This window comes from Erythrolamprus reginae, chromosome 7 (assembly GCF_031021105.1).
Source record: "Erythrolamprus reginae isolate rEryReg1 chromosome 7, rEryReg1.hap1, whole genome shotgun sequence".
NCBI classification, from domain to species: domain Eukaryota; kingdom Metazoa; phylum Chordata; class Lepidosauria; order Squamata; family Dipsadidae; genus Erythrolamprus; species Erythrolamprus reginae.
In genome coordinates, this window is record NC_091956.1 from 44,337,811 (window position 1) to 44,356,593 (window position 18,783).

At 39.1% G+C, this 18,783-nt stretch overlaps 1 protein-coding gene across 2 annotated transcripts in view; it reads left to right on the forward strand.

Moving 5' to 3' along the window:
- The first annotated feature begins 15,996 nt into the window (after window positions 1-15,996).
- LOC139170349 (polypeptide N-acetylgalactosaminyltransferase-like 6) overlaps window positions 15,997-18,783 on the forward strand; it is a 306,275-nt gene continuing 303,488 nt past the window's right edge. The window contains exon 1 of one of the 2 annotated variants that reach the window (XM_070757439.1): window positions 15,997-16,297. The gene's annotated coding sequence lies outside the window, so the exon portion shown is untranslated. Of the gene's footprint in view, window positions 16,298-16,684; window positions 17,241-18,783 lie in introns of those variants that run through there. The other variant, XM_070757437.1, reaches the window with a different exon arrangement.

Sequence of the window (18,783 nt, forward strand, 5' to 3'; positions counted from 1 at the left end):
ACAGAGCGCCCTGTCAGCCTGCGAGGAGGCCATAGCCTCGCTGACACGCAGGGCCCCAAAAAATATGACACAAGTCACTGCCCTAAAGAGACGGGCCTCGTACAAAGAGCCACACAGACTGTCCAAAGCTTGGTTAATAAGCGACAGCTGCTGCATCGTCAGAGCCTGGCGACTATCTGTAGGGGTCCCCTGTCACTCCCTCACCCAGCCTTCCAGCATCTTCCGAATACGGAAGTCACAAGAAAGGTCCCGAAACCCGCCCGCCTTAGACAAGAAGGCGAGACCTGCTAGCTTGGGACCTAATTGTCCTAACTGAAAGGCCACGCTGCCTATGCTGGACACAAAATTCCATCAGGTGTTCCACTGGGGCAGGCCAACTATGGGTGTAACCCCTATCCTGCCTGAAATCCCCAAACTCCTTACCTGCATGCTGATAAGCCCTCAGGGTGCCTGGTGCCACTGAGAGGGCCATGGCCCTGCAGGCTTCTGCTCTCCACTGCTCGGGAGCCCACCCAGGCTCCAAAGGTGGTCAGGAAAAGCCTCTGGAGACGCGTGGGCCCACGGAGCCAGGGTCCGAAACCTGGACAACTGACCACGGGACAAGGCGTCAGCAATCCCGTTGTCTAACCCAGGGACGTGTCGAGCCAAAAATAAGGTGTTTATGGACAAAGACCTATGCACAAATTGGCGGACAAGCCGCATGACCCTGTTGCTCTTAGAGGACAGGGCATTCACAACATGGACTACAGCCAGGTTGTCACACCAAAAATGCACGGTTTTGTCCCTAAACTGCTCCCCCCAAAGCTCTAAGGCCACTACTAAGGGGAGGAGCTCTAAAAAGATCAAGTCCTTGACCAGGGGAGAGGCCCTCCATTCTGGAGGCCAAGCGGAATGACACCACTCGTCGCCTAATATAACCCCGAAACCACGGGTCCCCGCAGCATCTGAGCATAACTGCAACTCAACTTCCAAGAGAAGCTCATGCCTCCAAAATGACAACCCATTAAACTGATCTAAAAATTCCCGCCATACACATAGGTCATCCCTGACCCCGGTGCATAGGCGGGTACGATGATGGGGCAAACGCAGCCCCTTCATCACGTTGTATAACCTCCGGGAAAAAGCCCGGCTGGGAACAATGACCCGGCAGGCAAAATTAAGAAGCCCCGCTAGTTCTTGCAGCTGCTGAAGAGTGACCTTCTGACAGCCTAACAATAAATCGAGCTTACCCCGAATCTTGACCAATTTGTCCAGGGGCAATCTGGAAGATTGCTCCTCTGAGTCCAATTCAATACCAAGAAAGGTAATCTTGGTAGCAGGGCCCTCGGTCTTCTCAGGGGCTAAAGGCACCCCCAATTGAGCGCAAAGGGCTTCGAAGTCCCGCATTAGAGCAAAACATTGCTCTGAACGCGCAGGCCCCGCCAACAAGAAATCATCGAGGTAGTGAACGATCGAACCCAGACCACTGCGCCTCCTGAGCGCCCACTCCAAGAAGGTGCTAAAGCTCTCAAAAAGAGAGCATGAGACAGAGCATCCCATTGGCAATGCTCTATCCACATAAAAACCACCTTCAAAGTGGAAGCCCATGAGCTCGAAGTCGTCTGGATGTATGGGGAGGAGCCGGAATGCCGACTTAATGTCGCATTTACCCATAAGGGCTCCAATCCCACACTTCCTCACCATGGTCACTGCCGCATCAGAAGATGCGTAGCGGACCGAACAAAGTTCATCAGGAATGAAATCATTCACTGATTCCCCTTTTGGAAAAGACAGGTGGTGAATTAACCTAAATTCACCACTCGCCTTTTTGGGGACCACACCTAAAGGGGACACCCGTAGAGTTGGGGAGGGCGGCTCTGGGAAAGGCCCCAGAACCCTGCCCTCGGCCACCTCCTTCTGTATTTTTGCCCTAACGATGTCTTCATGTCCTACAACCGACTTGAGGTTGTTGGACATGAAAGCCTTCCGTATCCCCACATACGGGATCTTAAAACCCTCTGAGAAGCCCTGCAGGAGAGCAGCCGCTCTCCAGCGAGGGTGATAATCTGCTAGCCATTCCCTGAGAACTGGAAGCTTAATTGGGCTGGGACCCTTTTCCCCCAGCGGGCAGGGGTTGTTTAGCCTGACCCTCTCCCTTCTTATCCTTCCCCTTTTTTGGCCTGGGACACACTGTAGTGGCATGGGTACCCCCACAGTTCCCACAAGCATGTCTGAACTTGCAAAAGGGGCGAAAACAAGCCCCTTTTGCGGAAAATTCATGACATGGGGGAAGGGGGGCTTTGGTCGCACCCCCCATGGTGGCCTTAGCAGGGGTGGATGCTAGAGGCTCCTCCTCCATGAAGTGACCGCTATCTGTGCGATCACAACCCTCGTTCCCAGATATGTGGGTTGCTGCAAACCACAGATCAGGAACGACCATGTCCCAGGGGAGAGTGGGATCGAATGCCACCCACATCCTGAAAGCCTTGTCATAGTGACGCCAAATTGAGCCCTTGTACTCAAAATGAGCACGGGCTATTAAATCAATATATTTGAGCATCGAGGCAGCCCTAGCGGGCTGCCTCTCAATCACTATGGAGGCGTAAGTCAGATAAGCATACAGCAAGAGCTGAAGCATCTGCTGACTTTCGTCTTCTTAGGCTTTTCCCCCTGAGCCTCCCCTTCCTTGTCCTTCTTGGTGACCTCCCTGTTAAGGAGGGAGAATAGATCAACATATTCTCCCTTCCAAATGGTTTCCCTGACTGAGGGATGTAAATGAAACCCTAGGGGCGTGGATAGCAGCCCCCACGGGATGGCCCCCACCCTAATACTGGCAAAAGGGTCCCATGCCGCGGTGACCCCAGCCCCCGACACCCCTGGCCCTGATGGAGAGGCCATCCCTGGGGCCTGCGCTAGCGCAACAGAAGATTGTGGGGGCCAAACCTGGCTACAGGTGACCGCTGGTGTACCTATGAAGTTGACCCCACTCCCCAAACCCGGTGGAACAATGGCCTGTCCGGGCAAAGGGAGGAGCAGTGAAGATGTTAGGTGTGGTGCGATCTCACCTGCCCCCAAAGGGGTAGAAACCATCCATGGGAGCCCCGCTCCTACGGGGCCCGGTAACGCCGCCATCTGCCTAGGCTGGGCCATCTGCCCGGCCTGGGCTGTCGGTTCATCAGGAGCTCTGCCGAGGGCCACTGGTGCTGATGGGGAGGCACTCCCCGGGCCGTACACTGACCACCAACTTGCGTCGAGGTCGTCCAACCTTTCAATGACCCTGGCCCAGGAAAGAGAGGACATGTTAGCGTCGGCAACCGGGGGTCCAGACCTCCTACTCCCCTTCTGGGCTCCACCCTGGGGTTCCCCCAGACTAGCTCGAGCCCGAGCTGAGGGCTTAACCCCCCGTCTCGGCCTCGTCACAGGCTCAGCCTGTGGACCCGGGGCCTTCTGCCTTTTAGGGGCCATCAAAATAGTTTTTTTTGTTTTTTGTTTTATTATTAACTGGACAGCAGTATGGCCCAAGAGGCTCAAAGTGGCATGGGGCCCGCTAGGCCGCACACCCCTTTTAAATCCACCCCCAAGGGGCCGTTCAGAAAAAACCCTACTAAGGGAAAGGTAAACGCAGGGGGAAAACCCCCTCCTCAGTCCCGAGGAGGATGAAACACCCAAGCCCAAAGGCTCGAGTGAACCGGGCCTATTGGGCCGCACCCCCCCCCTGCCCACCGAATCCACCCCCCAAGGGGCTGTTCAAAGAACCCCCCTACTAAGGGGAAAGATGCGCAGGGGAAAAAGTCCTCCTCGGTCCCGAGGAGGAATTCCCAGGCTTTTCGCCCCGACCAAAATCCAAAGAAAGCCTCCGATGAGGCTTCCTTAAAATGGCCGATGCACGAGGCCACACAAAATGGCCGCTGCAAATGAGGCAAACACCCAGCCGAGTGTTTGTCTCCAACGAATTCCGGTGAAAAGGCCAAACTCCGAGCCTGCCAGCCCTTTTATAGGGCTGGCAGGCTCCGCCCGGACACGTCACCGATCAGACCACTCTGATCGGATTTTCGGCCGAGATCTCGCGAAGCCTCACGAGATCTTGGCCGATATCCAAAATGGCAGCTACGCCATGCCTCCGTGTCCCCCGGGCCTCCTGCAAAATGCCCTGGGGGATGAAGACCACCGGCGCTAATTTGTGAAAAACCTTTCATAAGGAAAGTTTCATAGGCAACCGTAGTGACAAAGTAGTTAGAATGCAGTATTGCTGGCTAACTTTACCCACAGCCTGGAGTTTAATCCTGATGGGGCCCAAAATGGTCTCAGCCTTCCATCCTTCTGAACTAACTAATAGGTTATGTTCTGTTTCTATAACATTTGCATTGTATTACAATTCAAGGAAATTCGAACTTGCATCAAGAATAATTCTATTATTCAATAGATATTGATAAATGACAACAAATTTGAGAAATAAATTATAAAATGTCAATGTCAACAGCGTATAAAGAGAATTTATATATAAGATGTTTTATAGATGGTATATGACACCAGAAAAATTAGCAAAAATGTTTAAGAATAAATCAATGAAATGTTGGAAATGTAATCAGCTACCAGGCTCTGTTTATCATATGTGGTGGACATGCACAGAAGCTAAGAAATTTTGGAAAGAGATTCAGCATTGGATACAGAAGATTTTGAAAAGGACTACAGTGATCCCTCGATTATCGCGAGGGTTCCGTTCCAAGACCCCTCGCGATAATCGATTTTTCGCGATATAGTGGTGCGGAAGTAAAAACACCATCTGCGCATGCGTGCCCATTTTTTCCATGGCCGCGCATGCGCAGATGGTGTTTTTACTTCCGCACCTGGGAAGACCCAGGGAAGGTTCCTTCGGCCGCCCAGCAGCTGATCTGCTTGGCAGTGCCGCAGCAGCGAGGAGCCGAAGATCCGGGTTTCCCTGCCGCCCACGCAAAGGGGAAACCCGGATCTTCGGCTCCTCGCTGCTGCGGCACTGCCGAGCAGATCAGCTGCTGGGCGGCCAAAGGAACCTTCCCTGGGTCTTCCCCGCCGCCCACGCGCCGCTCGAGAGCAAGAGGGGGAGAGATAGAGAAAGAGAGAGAAGGAAAGAAAGAGATGAGAGAGGGAGGAAGAGAGTGTGAGAGAGGAAGAAGCAAGATAGAGAAAGAGAGAGAGAAAGAAAGATGAGAAAGGAAGAGAGTGACGTCATCGGGTGGGAAAATATTTTTAATTAATATTTTTTGAAAAATCGCGATATAGCGTTTCGCGAAGATCGAGATCACGAAAATCGAGGGATCACTGTATTGAATTTAAACCAGACATATTCGTATTAGATATTTTACCAGAAAATGTTAATAAAGAAGAAATATATTTGATTATACATATTTTAAAAGCAGCTAGAATAGCATATGCATAAAATTGGAAGCTGAATAAAATTCCAGACGAAAGAGAAATATTACGTAAGATTTTAGATTGTGCTGAAATGAATAGGCTTACTTTAAAACGTAAAGATAAAGAGGAGTGTGATTACTATAAGATCTGGGGAAAGTTTTATGAATGGCTGGAAACTAAAAATAATTGAGAAGTATTTTCTTTTAATTACTTTTGAAGAAATACATGATGATTTATTTTTAATCTAATAAAGACCCAGAGGACAAAATAAGGATTGGTGGCAGCATTGGATAATGAGTTAACACAGAGATGAAAGGATTAAATTAAATATTGAGTTAAGAGATTAAGATGTTTATGTTTTATTATAAATAGAAAAAGGGAATATAAGGGAATAGATTTCATAATATTGTTATCTGTAGATGAAATATATCTCATGTGTAGTTAATTTTAATTAACTTAGCAAAGAAGAGGATAAAAAGTACAGGTTGAAAGTATTAGCATTTATTTTCTCTGAATGTTTAACATATCAAATAAATATCATTAATTATTATTTTCAGCATTGATTCTGTGTTTTTATTGCTCATGTTGTTTCATTGTATGTTGGAAGAAAAATAAAGAAAAAATTTATAAAAACCCCCTCCCCCCGAATAATTCTAAGTAGAAAAGCTTTCCATTTGAACTTCTTTTTACTTGAAGAAATGGGAAACATTTGGTAAGATAGTTAATTTTAATGACATTTCTATTTAAGTGTTTGCTTTAAAATTACATATAAATCTATATACAAAACTGTACAAAGAGTCATTGAAATTTGGCTGAAAGATTTCAACTGAATTAGGCAATACAAAACCTCAGATCCATAAGCTTATTTTGCAAATCTCTATATCTTTAAATAGGCACATAAATTCTTGTTTTCTGGAAACAAGTTCATGGCTAACTTTTTTTTTTAATTAGTCATAGTCAAAGGTCTATTAATATGGATTAATATTTTATAAATGTCATGTAATATTTGGCATTTACTACATGTTTTACACAGAACAACCTTGGTAAGTGTAGGTATTTTCAGGATTCTATTTTAATGGTGACAGAAGACTTGTTTTCATGATCGTATCATTCACAGTGTAACAATTTTGTATTTTTGTTCTCTGCAGTTTTTCTAAATCAGATTTTTCCATGCTTTATTCAAACTTCATGACACCATCTGGCATCCTAAATTATTTATTAGATCCCATTAAGATAGCAGATTCTTAGAGTGCTGCCACCAGATGCAGGTCTTATGTGTCATGAAACTGGATCCATTAGTGCCCTTTAAATTTTATAGAGTTTCTGAAATAATGGTATATTTTAGCATCAGCCTTAATGCCACAAACACTATCAAACAAACCCAAGAGGATTATTAGGAAAAGTTTCACTCAAGAGACTGCCAGGTCTGTATCAATTTCTGTATCTTTGTTACTTATAGTAGTTCAATATTGTCAAGTGGATCACCAAAATAAAATAAAAAGCATGCAAACATAAAAATAAAACTCATGGAAGGGGTAGCAGCCTATTTCTAGAGTGACTGATAAAATGGAGTTCAGAGTAGGTGGATTTTTATACATTCTTTGGGACTTTGTGATTGAGATGCTGTTGCTGTACCTGTATAAGAATATGTCATTTAATATTTTAATGAGAATTGCCAAATTTCTATAGGTTCATCTAGGTGTCATGGCTGGCTCTAGGGGTTAGTTCTAGTTTATCTCGCTGCCAGTTTGCTTCCTCCCACGCCGCATAGCTGCACCTTGTGGGTGAATGCCCATGGTAGACTCCTGCTGGTATGGCTAATTGTGCACAGCTCTGTGGCTCTGGCACACGAGGCAGGTAGCAAAATCTTGCATGGGGATGCATATGTGTGTATGTTTCTGAAAGGTTTTTTGCACAGAAGCAAAAAACCTTGCCGAAACACGCGTGCATTCACACGCATCCCCATGTAAGATTTTGCTACCTGCACAGGTACAGGAAGCAAAATTGCGCTCGAACCCACATTTGCATGCCAGAGCCACAGAGCTGCGCACAGTTACTCATACTGGCAGGATCCCACCACTGGCATTAGTAGTAGGAAAAGATCAGAAAAAATCCACCACCACCACCCTAAAAAGCCAAAACAAGATGGGGATGCATGTGCAGTGCTGGAAACTCAGCTTCTGTGCATGCGCAGAAAGAAAAAATAACCCCCCAAAATAAAAAAAATCCCCCCCCCCATTCCATTTCTTTTAAAAAAAGATGGTGGCCTTCATGGACTGAGCACCAACTGAGCCGGTTCCATGACATTGTTATGATGTCACCAGTGGGTTGCTACCAATTCGACCAAACCAGTCTGAACTGGGAGGAACTCACCTCCGAATGGTTCTACAGAGAAGAGGGGAATTATAAATCTTAGGTGTTTTCTTTGGGCTAATCTTTGTTTCCTTGCCTATGGTATTGCCAACCTGCCTTCCATTGATGACCTGTAAATTGCACGAGTCAAAAAGAGGGCAGGGAAAATATTTACTGATCCCTCGCATCCTGGACACAAACTGTTTCAACGCCTACCCTCAAAACGTCGCTACAGAGCACTGCACACCAAGACAACTACACACAAGAACAGTTTTTTCCCGAACGCCATCAATCTACTAAACAAATAATTTATTTATTTATTATTTAGATTTGTATGCCGCCCCTCTCCGAATTCCCTCAACACTGTCAGACTTTTTACTAAATCTGCACTTCTATTTCTACTAGTTTTTCTCATCATTCCTATCATCCTTTTCCTCCCACTTAGGACTGTATGACTGTAACTTGTTGCTTGTATCCTAAGATTTTTATTAATATTGATTGTTCTTCATTGCTTATTTGACCCCTATGACAATCATTAAGTGTTGTACCTCATGATTCTTGACAAATGTATTTTTTTCTTTTATGTATGCTGAGAGCATATGCACCAAGACAAATTCCTTGTGTGTCCAATCACACTTGGCCAATAAGTTTCTATTCTATTCTATTCTATTCTATTCTATTTGGAGTTTCTGGTTGTTCTTTGCTTATGAATAAATTTTCTCAGTTTTTATGAATGGATTCAAAATATCCATTCCTAAAGACTAGCGTCTTCAAGTTTCTGCTTCAGGCGTTTTCCTATCAAAAGAAGACTGGGGCTGTTTTCTCCCATTGTTACGATTATTTCTTATCTTCTCCTTTAGGGGAAATATTCCTTCCTGCTTCTTTTTAATATCCTGTAGAATATTTTACCACAGTATATTATTATATACATAAAACAGTATATTATTATTAACATATATTTTATATATATAAGTAAGTTGCATTGAGCTTACATGCATACTGAAATCCGTAATTTATTTTTATCAGGTATTTATAGGCCATAGTAAAGACAGACCAAATATCCATTCATCTATCTTTCTGTCATAGGAGGGTGAACACATAAAACTGTTAAATTAGAAAAAAGCTAGGCAAAATATTTTACATTAGAAAAAGCTGTGAAAAGTGCATACAAAACACTAGGAAAATATAGTCAAAGGAAATGAAATATATATATGAAAAATATACAGAGTTTTTTGTTTTTAGTAAATTTACAAATCTAAATAAAATATGAAAATAAAAAATGTCCTCATTTCCTTACCTATATTCTAGAGCAGCGTTTCCCAACCAGTGTGCCGCGGCACACTAGTGTGCCGCGAGACACGGCCAGGTGTGCCGCAAAGCTCCTAGGGAAGCTCCAGCTGGGCGGGGCACTGCCAATGCCGACCTGGAGCTCCCGCTCGCAGCTGTCCCCCGGCTCCTGCTCGATGCCGCGGTTTTCGGCGCTCTCCTGTTGGGCCCCAAAGAAGGAAGGCAGGAAGAAGGAGACCTTCATTCTTCGCACCTTTTTCTCGCCTTCCGCGGCATCAGGCAGGAGCCGAGGGACAGCTGCGAGTGGGAGCCCCAGATCGGAGGCACCAGCAGCGCCCCGCCCAGCTAGAGCTTCTCTGGTGTCAGCGGCAAGTGTCCTTTGGGGCCCGACGGGAGGGCACTGGCGGTGGGAGGGGGGTGGCAGATGCAGCGGCTGCAGGCAGTTGCGGGGAGATGGCGGCGGCGAGAGGGAGCTCCAGGCGGCGAGAGGGAGCTCTCTCTCTCTCTCTCTCTCAGCTGACTGCAAGCGGGAGCCCTGACGGTGGCGGTTGGACGTGCTGCTGGACGTCGTACGTGCTAGTGCTGCGGGCCTGGCATATACGGCGTCCAGCAGCACGTCCAGCTGCCGCCGTCAGGGCTCCCGCTTGCAGTCAGTTGAGAGAGAGAGAGAGAAAGAGAAAGAAAGAAAGAGAGGCAGAGAGAGAGAAAGAGAGACATAGCAAGAGAGGCAGAGAAAGAGAGATAGAGAAAGAGAGAGAGAAAGAGAGACATAGCAAGAGAGGCAGAGAGAGAGAAAAAGAAAGAGAGACATAGCAAGAGAAAAAGAGAGACTTAGCAAGAGAGGCAGAGAGAGAGAGAGAGAGAGAAAGAAAGAGAGACATAGCAAGAGAGACAGAGAGAGAGAAAGAGAGAGAAAGAAAGAGAGATAGCAAGAGAGGAAAAGAGAAAGAAAGAGACATATAGCAAGAGACAATGAAAGAGAGAGAGAGCAAGAAAGAGAGAAAAAAGCAAGAAAGAGATAGCAAGAGAGACACAGAGAGAGAGAGAGAGCAAGGGAGAGAGAAAGACATAGAGGAAGGGAAGGAGGGAGAGAGAAAGAGAGCTAAAAAGAGAGGAAGAAAGAAAGAAAGAGGGATGGAGAGAGAGAAATAAGGGAAGGAAGGAAAAGAGAGAAAGAGGGAGAAATAGAGCGAAAAGGAGGAAGAGAGAGGTTTTTTGTCCAAACTTTTCTTTAGCCCCCCCTCCCTTTCAATGTTCCCCAGGATTTTGAAAATATGAATAATGTGCCGCGGCTCAAAAAAGGTTGGGAAACACTGTTCTAGAGTATTCATTTTCACTTGAAGACACTGGTATATGTCTTGGATGGCATACAGATACAGCAGGATGATGAAGCTCTGGATGTTTTAATCCCATTTTCTATGTCACACTTTTGTGAATTGGGATTCTCTTTGGTACTTGTGATAAAAAATAAAGCAATAAAACAAACTGTGAACAACACCTGCTACTGAGTATTTCTTTGATTCAACCCAACATAAAGTAATTAACTGATGCCAATAAGCATAAGAGTCTTATTAAAATTGTCTATTAAACATGAACTTTGTTATGCTATTAAAATAAATTTATAGTTGTACAGTGCCTGCGTAAAAATATAGTTCATTCTAAACAAAAGGTTTATTTTCTGGTAAAACTTTCTCATTAATCTTATAGTGTGTCTTTCTTGTTGCAAATCACTGACTGAAAACCAGCTTTGCTATCTTAAGAGTTGCTGAAGCTACAGAAGACTAAACTTTTAAATATATCACTTGGAGAGATTGCTTAAGAAGTTACTGGTTGTTGTTTTTTTGTTTTTTTAAAAATGGTTTTACTTAACATACAAACATTTAAACACCATACAAACAACATTAAACATTTACAATTTATATGCATAAAAAGTTTATCTTTTACAATTCAATTTACTATGTATTTTTTTTAATTTCCACCCAGTTGTATAATTTCTCCCATACTCTGTAATAGTCCTTATTTTGTTGGTTTTGTATCTCATATGTTAATTTGCTAAATTTGGCGCAGTCTAATATTTTTTTAATCACCATTTCTTCATTTGGGGTCTTTTCTTGCTTCCATACTTGTGCAAATGCTAATCTTGCAGCTGTGAGTATATGATTAATTAAGTAATAATTTTCTTTACTATGTTTGCCTCTAAGTATTCCTAATAAGTACATTTCTGGTTTCATCTCAAGTTTATAATCCAGTATTTCTTCCATCCATGTCTGAATTTGGGTCCAAAATTTTTTTGCTTCCTTACATCGCCACCAAATGTGGTAGTATGTTCCTACCTCTTTTTTGCACTTCCAACATTTGTTGCTTACATTCACATTTATTTTGGCTAAGTGCGCTGGCGCATAGTGCCATCGGAAAAACATTTTATAGAGATTTTCTTTGTAAGGTGTTGATAGTGTCATTTTGTAATTTTCTGACCATAGTTTTTCCCAATCTTCCAGCTGAATCGCATAGCCAAAGTTGGTCATACAAGCTATCATATTAGGTTTAACTATTTCTTCAATATTTTCATAGTTTAGGAGATAGTTATACATTTTGGTAATGAATTTTTTGTCAGGACCTGTTAATATTTTATCTATTTCATTTTGTTTTTTACATATTCCGAATTTCACCAGGTCTTTTTTGTATCTACTTTGAATTTGGTAATATGGTAGCCAATCTATTACTATGCCTTCATTTTTAAGTCTTTCTCTAGTTTTTAGACTTCCTTTAGTATTTAGGAGGACTTCATAAGTTATTATTTGTTCTTGGCTAATTATATTTGGATGGATTTGGGCTTCCAGTGTGGATAGCCATCTGGGTATTTCATTATAATGTTTTTTCCTAACTTTTCGCCAGTATTCCAGCAATGTGTTCCGAATTTGATGTTGTTTAAAATGTGAGTGTTTTGTATGTTCTTTTTCCCATAAATGTGCGTGCCAACGTTCATTTATATCGTGACCTTCTATTGTTAAAATTCTAGAGTTTTCTAGGTTGACCCATTCTTTAATCCATAATAGTTTGGTGGCTTGGTGGTATATTTCTAAGTTTGGCAAACTAAATCCTCCTCTCGTTCTTAAATCTTGTAAAGCTTTCATATTTATTCTTGGTTTTTTGTTGCACCAGATAAATTTGGAAATTATTCTGTTTATTTTGGTAAAGAATGATTTGTCTAATTGTATTGGTGCTGTTTGGAAGAGGTAGAGACACCTTGGAAGTATATTGGATTTTATGGTGTTGATCCTTCCCATTAGGGATAAATTTAAATTTGTCCATTTTTCTAAGTCTTCTTTTGTTTTGTTTAGTAGTTTCATATAGTTTAGTTCTTTTAATGAAGAGTACCTTGCCGTAAACCAAATTCCTATGTATTTAAAAAAAAATTCTATTTGAAAACCTGTTTCATTTATTAATGATTTATTTAAATCTTGATTACAATTCTTGGTTAATATTTTAGTTTTATTCCTATTTATTTTTAATCTGGCCACTTTTCCATAATTCTCTAATTCTTTTATTAAATATATCATTGAACTGACTGGATTTTCTAAAAAAAAGACCAGATCATCGGCAAAAGCCTATGCTTTATATATTTGCTGTTTAATTTTAGTGCCTTGTATTAGTGATTTTCCCCTGATTTGATCAAGTAGGATTTCTATAGACATTATATATATTAAGGGAGATAATGGGCAGCCTTGTCTCACTCCTTTTTTGATATCAAATGAATTTGTTAAATCTCTGTTTATATTTATCCTTGCCTTTTGTTTGGAATATATTTTATTTATCGTATTTTCAAAATTTCCTCCTAAATCCATAATATTTATTTATTTTTTTAAAAAAAATCCAATTGAGGTTATCGAAGGCTTTCTCAGCATCTAGAAACAGCATTGCAAACTCCTTATCATTGTGACTTTCATAGTATTCTAACATATTTAGTGTAATTCTTCTATTCTTTCTAATTTGTCTATTAGGCAGAAAACCATTCTGATCAGGATGTATTATTTTGTTTAATATTTTTTTTAATCTATCTGCTATGATTGACATATACATTTTGTAGTCTACGTTTAATAAGGATATTGGTCTGTAGTTCTTAATATATTTTGCGTCTGTTTCTTCTTTGTGTATCAATATTATATTAGCTTCTTGCCATGATGCTGGACATTCACCTTTTTTAAACATTTTATTATAGATTTCTAATAATAATTCTCCAGTTATGTGAAGTGTTGCTTTATAGAATTCAATTGGGAAACCATCTGGGCCTGGTGTTTTATTATTATTCTGTTTCATAATTATTTTTTCGAGTTCTTCTTTAGTTATTTCTTTATTCAACATTTCTTTATCTTCTTTACTTATCAATTTAATTTGGCATGTCTCTAAATATTTTAATATGTCTTCTTCTTTAATATTTTCTTCACTATATAATTCTTTATAATGTTCTAGTGCTATTTCTTTCTTTTTTTCTAATTGGTAATGTGTTATTTTATTTTTATCTGTTAGTTGTTGGATTATTTTTTTCTCTTTCTTTCCTCAATTTATAAGATAGCCATCTACCCGGTTTGTTTGCATGTTCAAATTGGTTTTGTTTTACTTCTCTTAATTTCCTTGTTACCTCTTCTAACTCTATTAATTCTAATTTATGCTTTGTCAGCATGATTTGTTGCCTTATATTTAGATTTCCTGGGTCCTTTTGGGATTCTTTTTCTAATTTTCCTAATTTAAGTGTCCACTCTTTTTGATTCTGTCTTTTTTCCTTATTTTTTCTTGATGTATAGGCTATTGTTAGTCCTCTTTGGTAGGCTTTGGCTGTGTCCCATAAGTTCTGAGGGGAAGTATCTAGATTGTTATTTTCTTTTAGGAATAATTTCATTTCTCTTTCAATCCAATCTATATATTCTTGCTCTTTTAGTAATTGTAAATCTAATCTCCAACTCCTATTTTCCATATAATTCCTATTCCAACTCCTATTTTCCATATAATTTTTATTGGGTTATGGTCAGCCCAATCATTTTTATCAATTTGAATTTGTTTTATTAAGTTTCCTATTTTATTATTGACCCACGCCATATCAATCCTAGACCAACTTTGGTGTGCATTTGAGTAGAATGTATATTCTTTTTTATTTTGGTTTCTTGTTCTCCAACAATCTCTCAGGTTTAATTCTTCACACATTTGGTGGAATGTTTTTGGAAGTACTTTTCTTTTTTTATATTGATTTTTATTGGCACTTTTATAGTCCTTAATGGGGTCAATTATACCGTTGAAGTCGCCTATCATACAAATATCTTCTACCTCAAGTTCAATCAGTTTCTGGTGCAAGTTGTGGAATTTTTTTTGATATTTTTATTCAGTGCATATATGGCAACTAGTGATACATATACATTAATAATTTTTACTGTCGGTCGTTATTAAAATTCTTCCTTTTTTGGCTGCATATACTTTTCTTGGATCTAATTCTTTTTAAACATAAACTGCAATCCCTCTTTTCTTATTGTGTGATAAAGCCGTAAATACTTTCCCAATTTTCTCATTTTCTAATTGCTTTTCATTTTTTTTGTGGGATATGTACTTCCTGTAGACATATAATATCCAAATTTTGTTTTTATAGTTTGTTAAATATACTATTTCTTTTAGTGAGTGAATTTAAACCATTTACATTGATTGAAATTAACTTAATTTCTGTTCCCATCCCCTTTTAGTTTCTTATTTGTCTTCTGTTTGTCCTGTTTTCTTTCTGTGCTCTTGTTAACATTCTTTCTTTCTCCTGTTCTTTACCTTTAGAGTTCCCTTCTTTCCCAATATCTAAGTCTATCAGTGGTTCTTCTACCTGTTTTTGATTTTCTATTTCTACCTTCTCTTCCACTATAAGTTCTTCGTAAAATTCCTGTGCCATAAGTTCGTTATCTACTTTTATTCCCCCCCCCCTCCATGTGATAAGCATTCCCTCTGGAATTAACCATCTGAAGGAGATTTTCCTTTTATTTAGAAGTTCTGCTAGTGGTCGGTATCCTCTTCTGTTGTCCCTTAATTTTTTGGGTACTTGCTTAAGAACTCTAATTTCTTTCCCTTTATAAATTATTAGAATTAGTTATTGTTAATTAGACTATTATTAAGGTTGTTCTCAACTTTCCTTCAAAGATGTCAAAAATATATATTTTAGGTAAGATATATATTCACTACAATTTATGAAGAAACATTACTTTTTACTTAGATAATAACTAAACTTATTTTACTCAGTGAGATTTATAGCTTGGCAAACAGTTGACTCTTCATCTCTTTTGTCAGATGTGTGTCGGGATCAGTTTCTATTATCTTCCCTAGCAGTTCATAATTGTGCACTTGTGCATGTTCATTACATCTGGGTGCTGATTCTCTGTGCATTGAGGGTTCTTTGCCAGCCAGTTTGAAGCAGTGGCAAATGGGAACTGGTTTGGAGGTGTGGCAAGCCAACCATAGCTACTGGTTCAGCAAATGGGGTCAAATTTCTACATATAAAAAACAATCTAAACAAACAAAACATACAAAGAAAAAAAGAAAGAAAAATGAAAGAAAGTAGACAGACAAATAAGCTTATAAACTTATAGAACATATAAGAACCAGCTCCCCCCGGAGATTAGAATTGCCCTCACCCTCCTTGCCTTTTGTAAACTCCTTAAAACCCACCTCTGCCATCAGGCATGGGGGAATTGAGACATCTCCCCTGGGCCTATACAGTTTATGCATGTTTATGTTTGTGTGTATGTTTTTGCTTTTTAATAAGGGTTTTTTTTAGTGACTTTTAAATTATTAGATTTGTTGTATATTGTTTTATTGTTGTTGTGAGCCGCCCTGAGTCTACGGAGAGGGGCGGCATACAATGAATGAATAAAGAAATAAAGAAATAAACAAACAAACAAACAAACAAACAAGCAAACAAACAAACAAACTTCCGTTTTGGACTGGAGCTGTAGTGGGAGCTCGGGGACAGGGCTCTGTTCCCAATGCTTCCTTTTTCCACTCCAAGGGTCGCTTCAAGCAATTAGATCTGACACGGACAGTCCAATCAAAGAACAGGGGGCTCCCCAGACCCCAAGGAGCTAACGTCGAAGCTCCGAAGGGGAGGATTTGCCCCGCAGCTTTCGAGCAGGAAAAACCGAGTCTCATCTCACGAAGGCTCGGCTATTGCAGCTCGACCACACAGGTGGAAGAGAAGACAACTACAAGAAGTCAAAACATCATAGCAGGGGGAAAAAAGGAAATAAGAAGAAAAGAAGAATTTAAGGTACAAGTTTATCGTGACAGTTTAGAAACTTTTCAAACTATTAATCTCTTAAAATAAAAGGCGACCTTAAAAAAGCAATAAGGGAAAACTAAAATCATTGGGCAAAAAGTGTAGCCGGAACTTTTTCTTTTCCTCCTCGGTACTAAATACAATGAAGAATAAAACTAAATTTGGCAAATATTTTTATTCGCATTTAAATTCCCATCTCTGAAGCGGAGTCTAGGAGATGGGAACTAGCTAAAAAATCAAATTCAAAAACAAAAAAGAAAAACAAGAGTTTCAAACCGGCAGCAATTGTTGGAACTTTTTGTTAACACGAGCTGCGGAAGGATAGCCCTTGAAATTTTACTTCGAATAATTAACTACGAAAAGAAAAAATAAATTGGTGAAATAAAGAGAATATAGAAAAGAAATGAGAGACTTGGAAAGAATTAACTTCGTTTTTTAATTCAGATATACTCTCTTTGCAAAAGAATAAGAAAAATCTACCTTAAATAAAGCTTGATTACATGAACTAACTGCACAGCCTGGAAAGAACCATCGCAAATAAACTTTTTGGATTGCAACAGATATAAGGAATTAATATTTTACCGTGGAATATAATTAAGATCTTGTTATAAATGAATTTGCATTGAAAATTGAACTACAATGAATTTGAGTTAGATCAAAATAACTGCTTGGATCTCCATCTTAATTTTGTATTATATTTGGACTTAAACACTTTTGGATTATAACTAAACTTTGGACTTTGGGACTTTATTGGGATTATAATTAAATTACCTTTTGGACTTGATCTGGACTTTGGACTGAGAACGTGATTGGACACCCCTTTTTGGATTATAATTGGACATATATTGGACAACAACAAAAGACTAAAATAATCTTTGGAGAAGATTTTAAAGTTTGAGACCTACAATCAACAAACAAGAACAGAAGAAATTAAGTATAATTAAATATAATTAAGCATATTTGAAATAAGTATAATCAACTGTATTTGAATATAACTGTCGTTATTACGAGGCTTCTTTTTAGTTGTCTTAAAGAAATTATATTAAATACTAAGATTTTATTGTTATAATTATATTAGAATATATTAGACATAAATATTGGTGTTTCTTTTTTCTATTATTATTCTTTTTGCATTTAAGTTCTATTGTAAGGTGTTTTTTCTAGATTAAAATTTAAATACTATAATGAATTGTTAATTTTAAACTTCCTCTTCCCTGACCTGGTGTACCTCAATTTGAAAGAATAGGGCTGCCATTGTTAAGACAAAAATCTATTTACCTGTTCAACTGTTTCTAATTAGAATTTATATTTACTTTTCTACCATCTTAATCTAACTGGAATTAATTATACTTGGTTTTAAATGATTTTTTAAAGCTATATTTTTAAGGTTTTATAAAGTTTTAGTGCAATTATATCTGATATAGGGCTGTATTGGATTTCAACTTTTTTATAGAAAATTGACTACTATTAAGTGATATTACAATATATACAATATTTTATAAAGTATTTTAAAGTATTTTAAGCACGAATTTAATTATGTTTTTGAATAATTTCTTTCCTCTTTTTACCCTTCTACTTTCTAATCTTCATAAGCATAGATTACATAACACATTTTATTGTATTTTTGAAGAGTGATATGTAAATATTTAAGATTTAGGGAAAGAAGCTTTACATAAATTGAATTTAGATACTGCTTTGTCTTTTAATTTAGATTCACCATGGTAATTTTATAAATCTTGTTTGGAGTTTATTCTAATTAATTAAAAATATATTTCTTGCTAAAAAGTAGGCGGAGCAGATTTAGGAAAGGATTTTTATCCTTTTGAAAAATAACATACAACTTCTATTGAAAATAATATTAAATATTGTAAAAAAAAAAAGTTAAGAAAATTAGATTTACTCCAAATAAAATATAGTCACAAGACATACACAGGATGACAAGTACTTGCACCACTACAAAGACAATTAAAAAACCAACTTTAACCACCTCTATCTCTCCACAAGTATCTCCACTACCTTCACTTGTTCATCAAAAGACAATTACAAGTATGTTAGCTAAAGATAAAGAAAAAGAAAAGGAAAAGGAAAAATCACGATCACAACCTACGCTACTGACAATTCAGGAAACACTAGCCGCTGTGCAAGATTTTATGCAGAAATCTCAAACTGAAGCCAAACAACAACGTGAAGAACTAAAAGCAGAAATAGGGGCATTGAAAGCAGACACAGGAGAAATGAAAATAAAGATGAAAGAAGTTGATGACAAAGTGGTGGAAATACAACAGACTCTGAAAGAAAATGAGCAAAGAATTAAGAGAGTAGAAGGGAAAATAGATAAAGTTGAACAAAGAATAGATTATTTTGAAGACAAAACTGATTTCCCAAACAAAGCATATGATGAATCAATCACACACTTAGAGTTACAGCATGCATCTTACAGATTGAGATTCCAGAATATAACTGAAGAAAAAGACAAA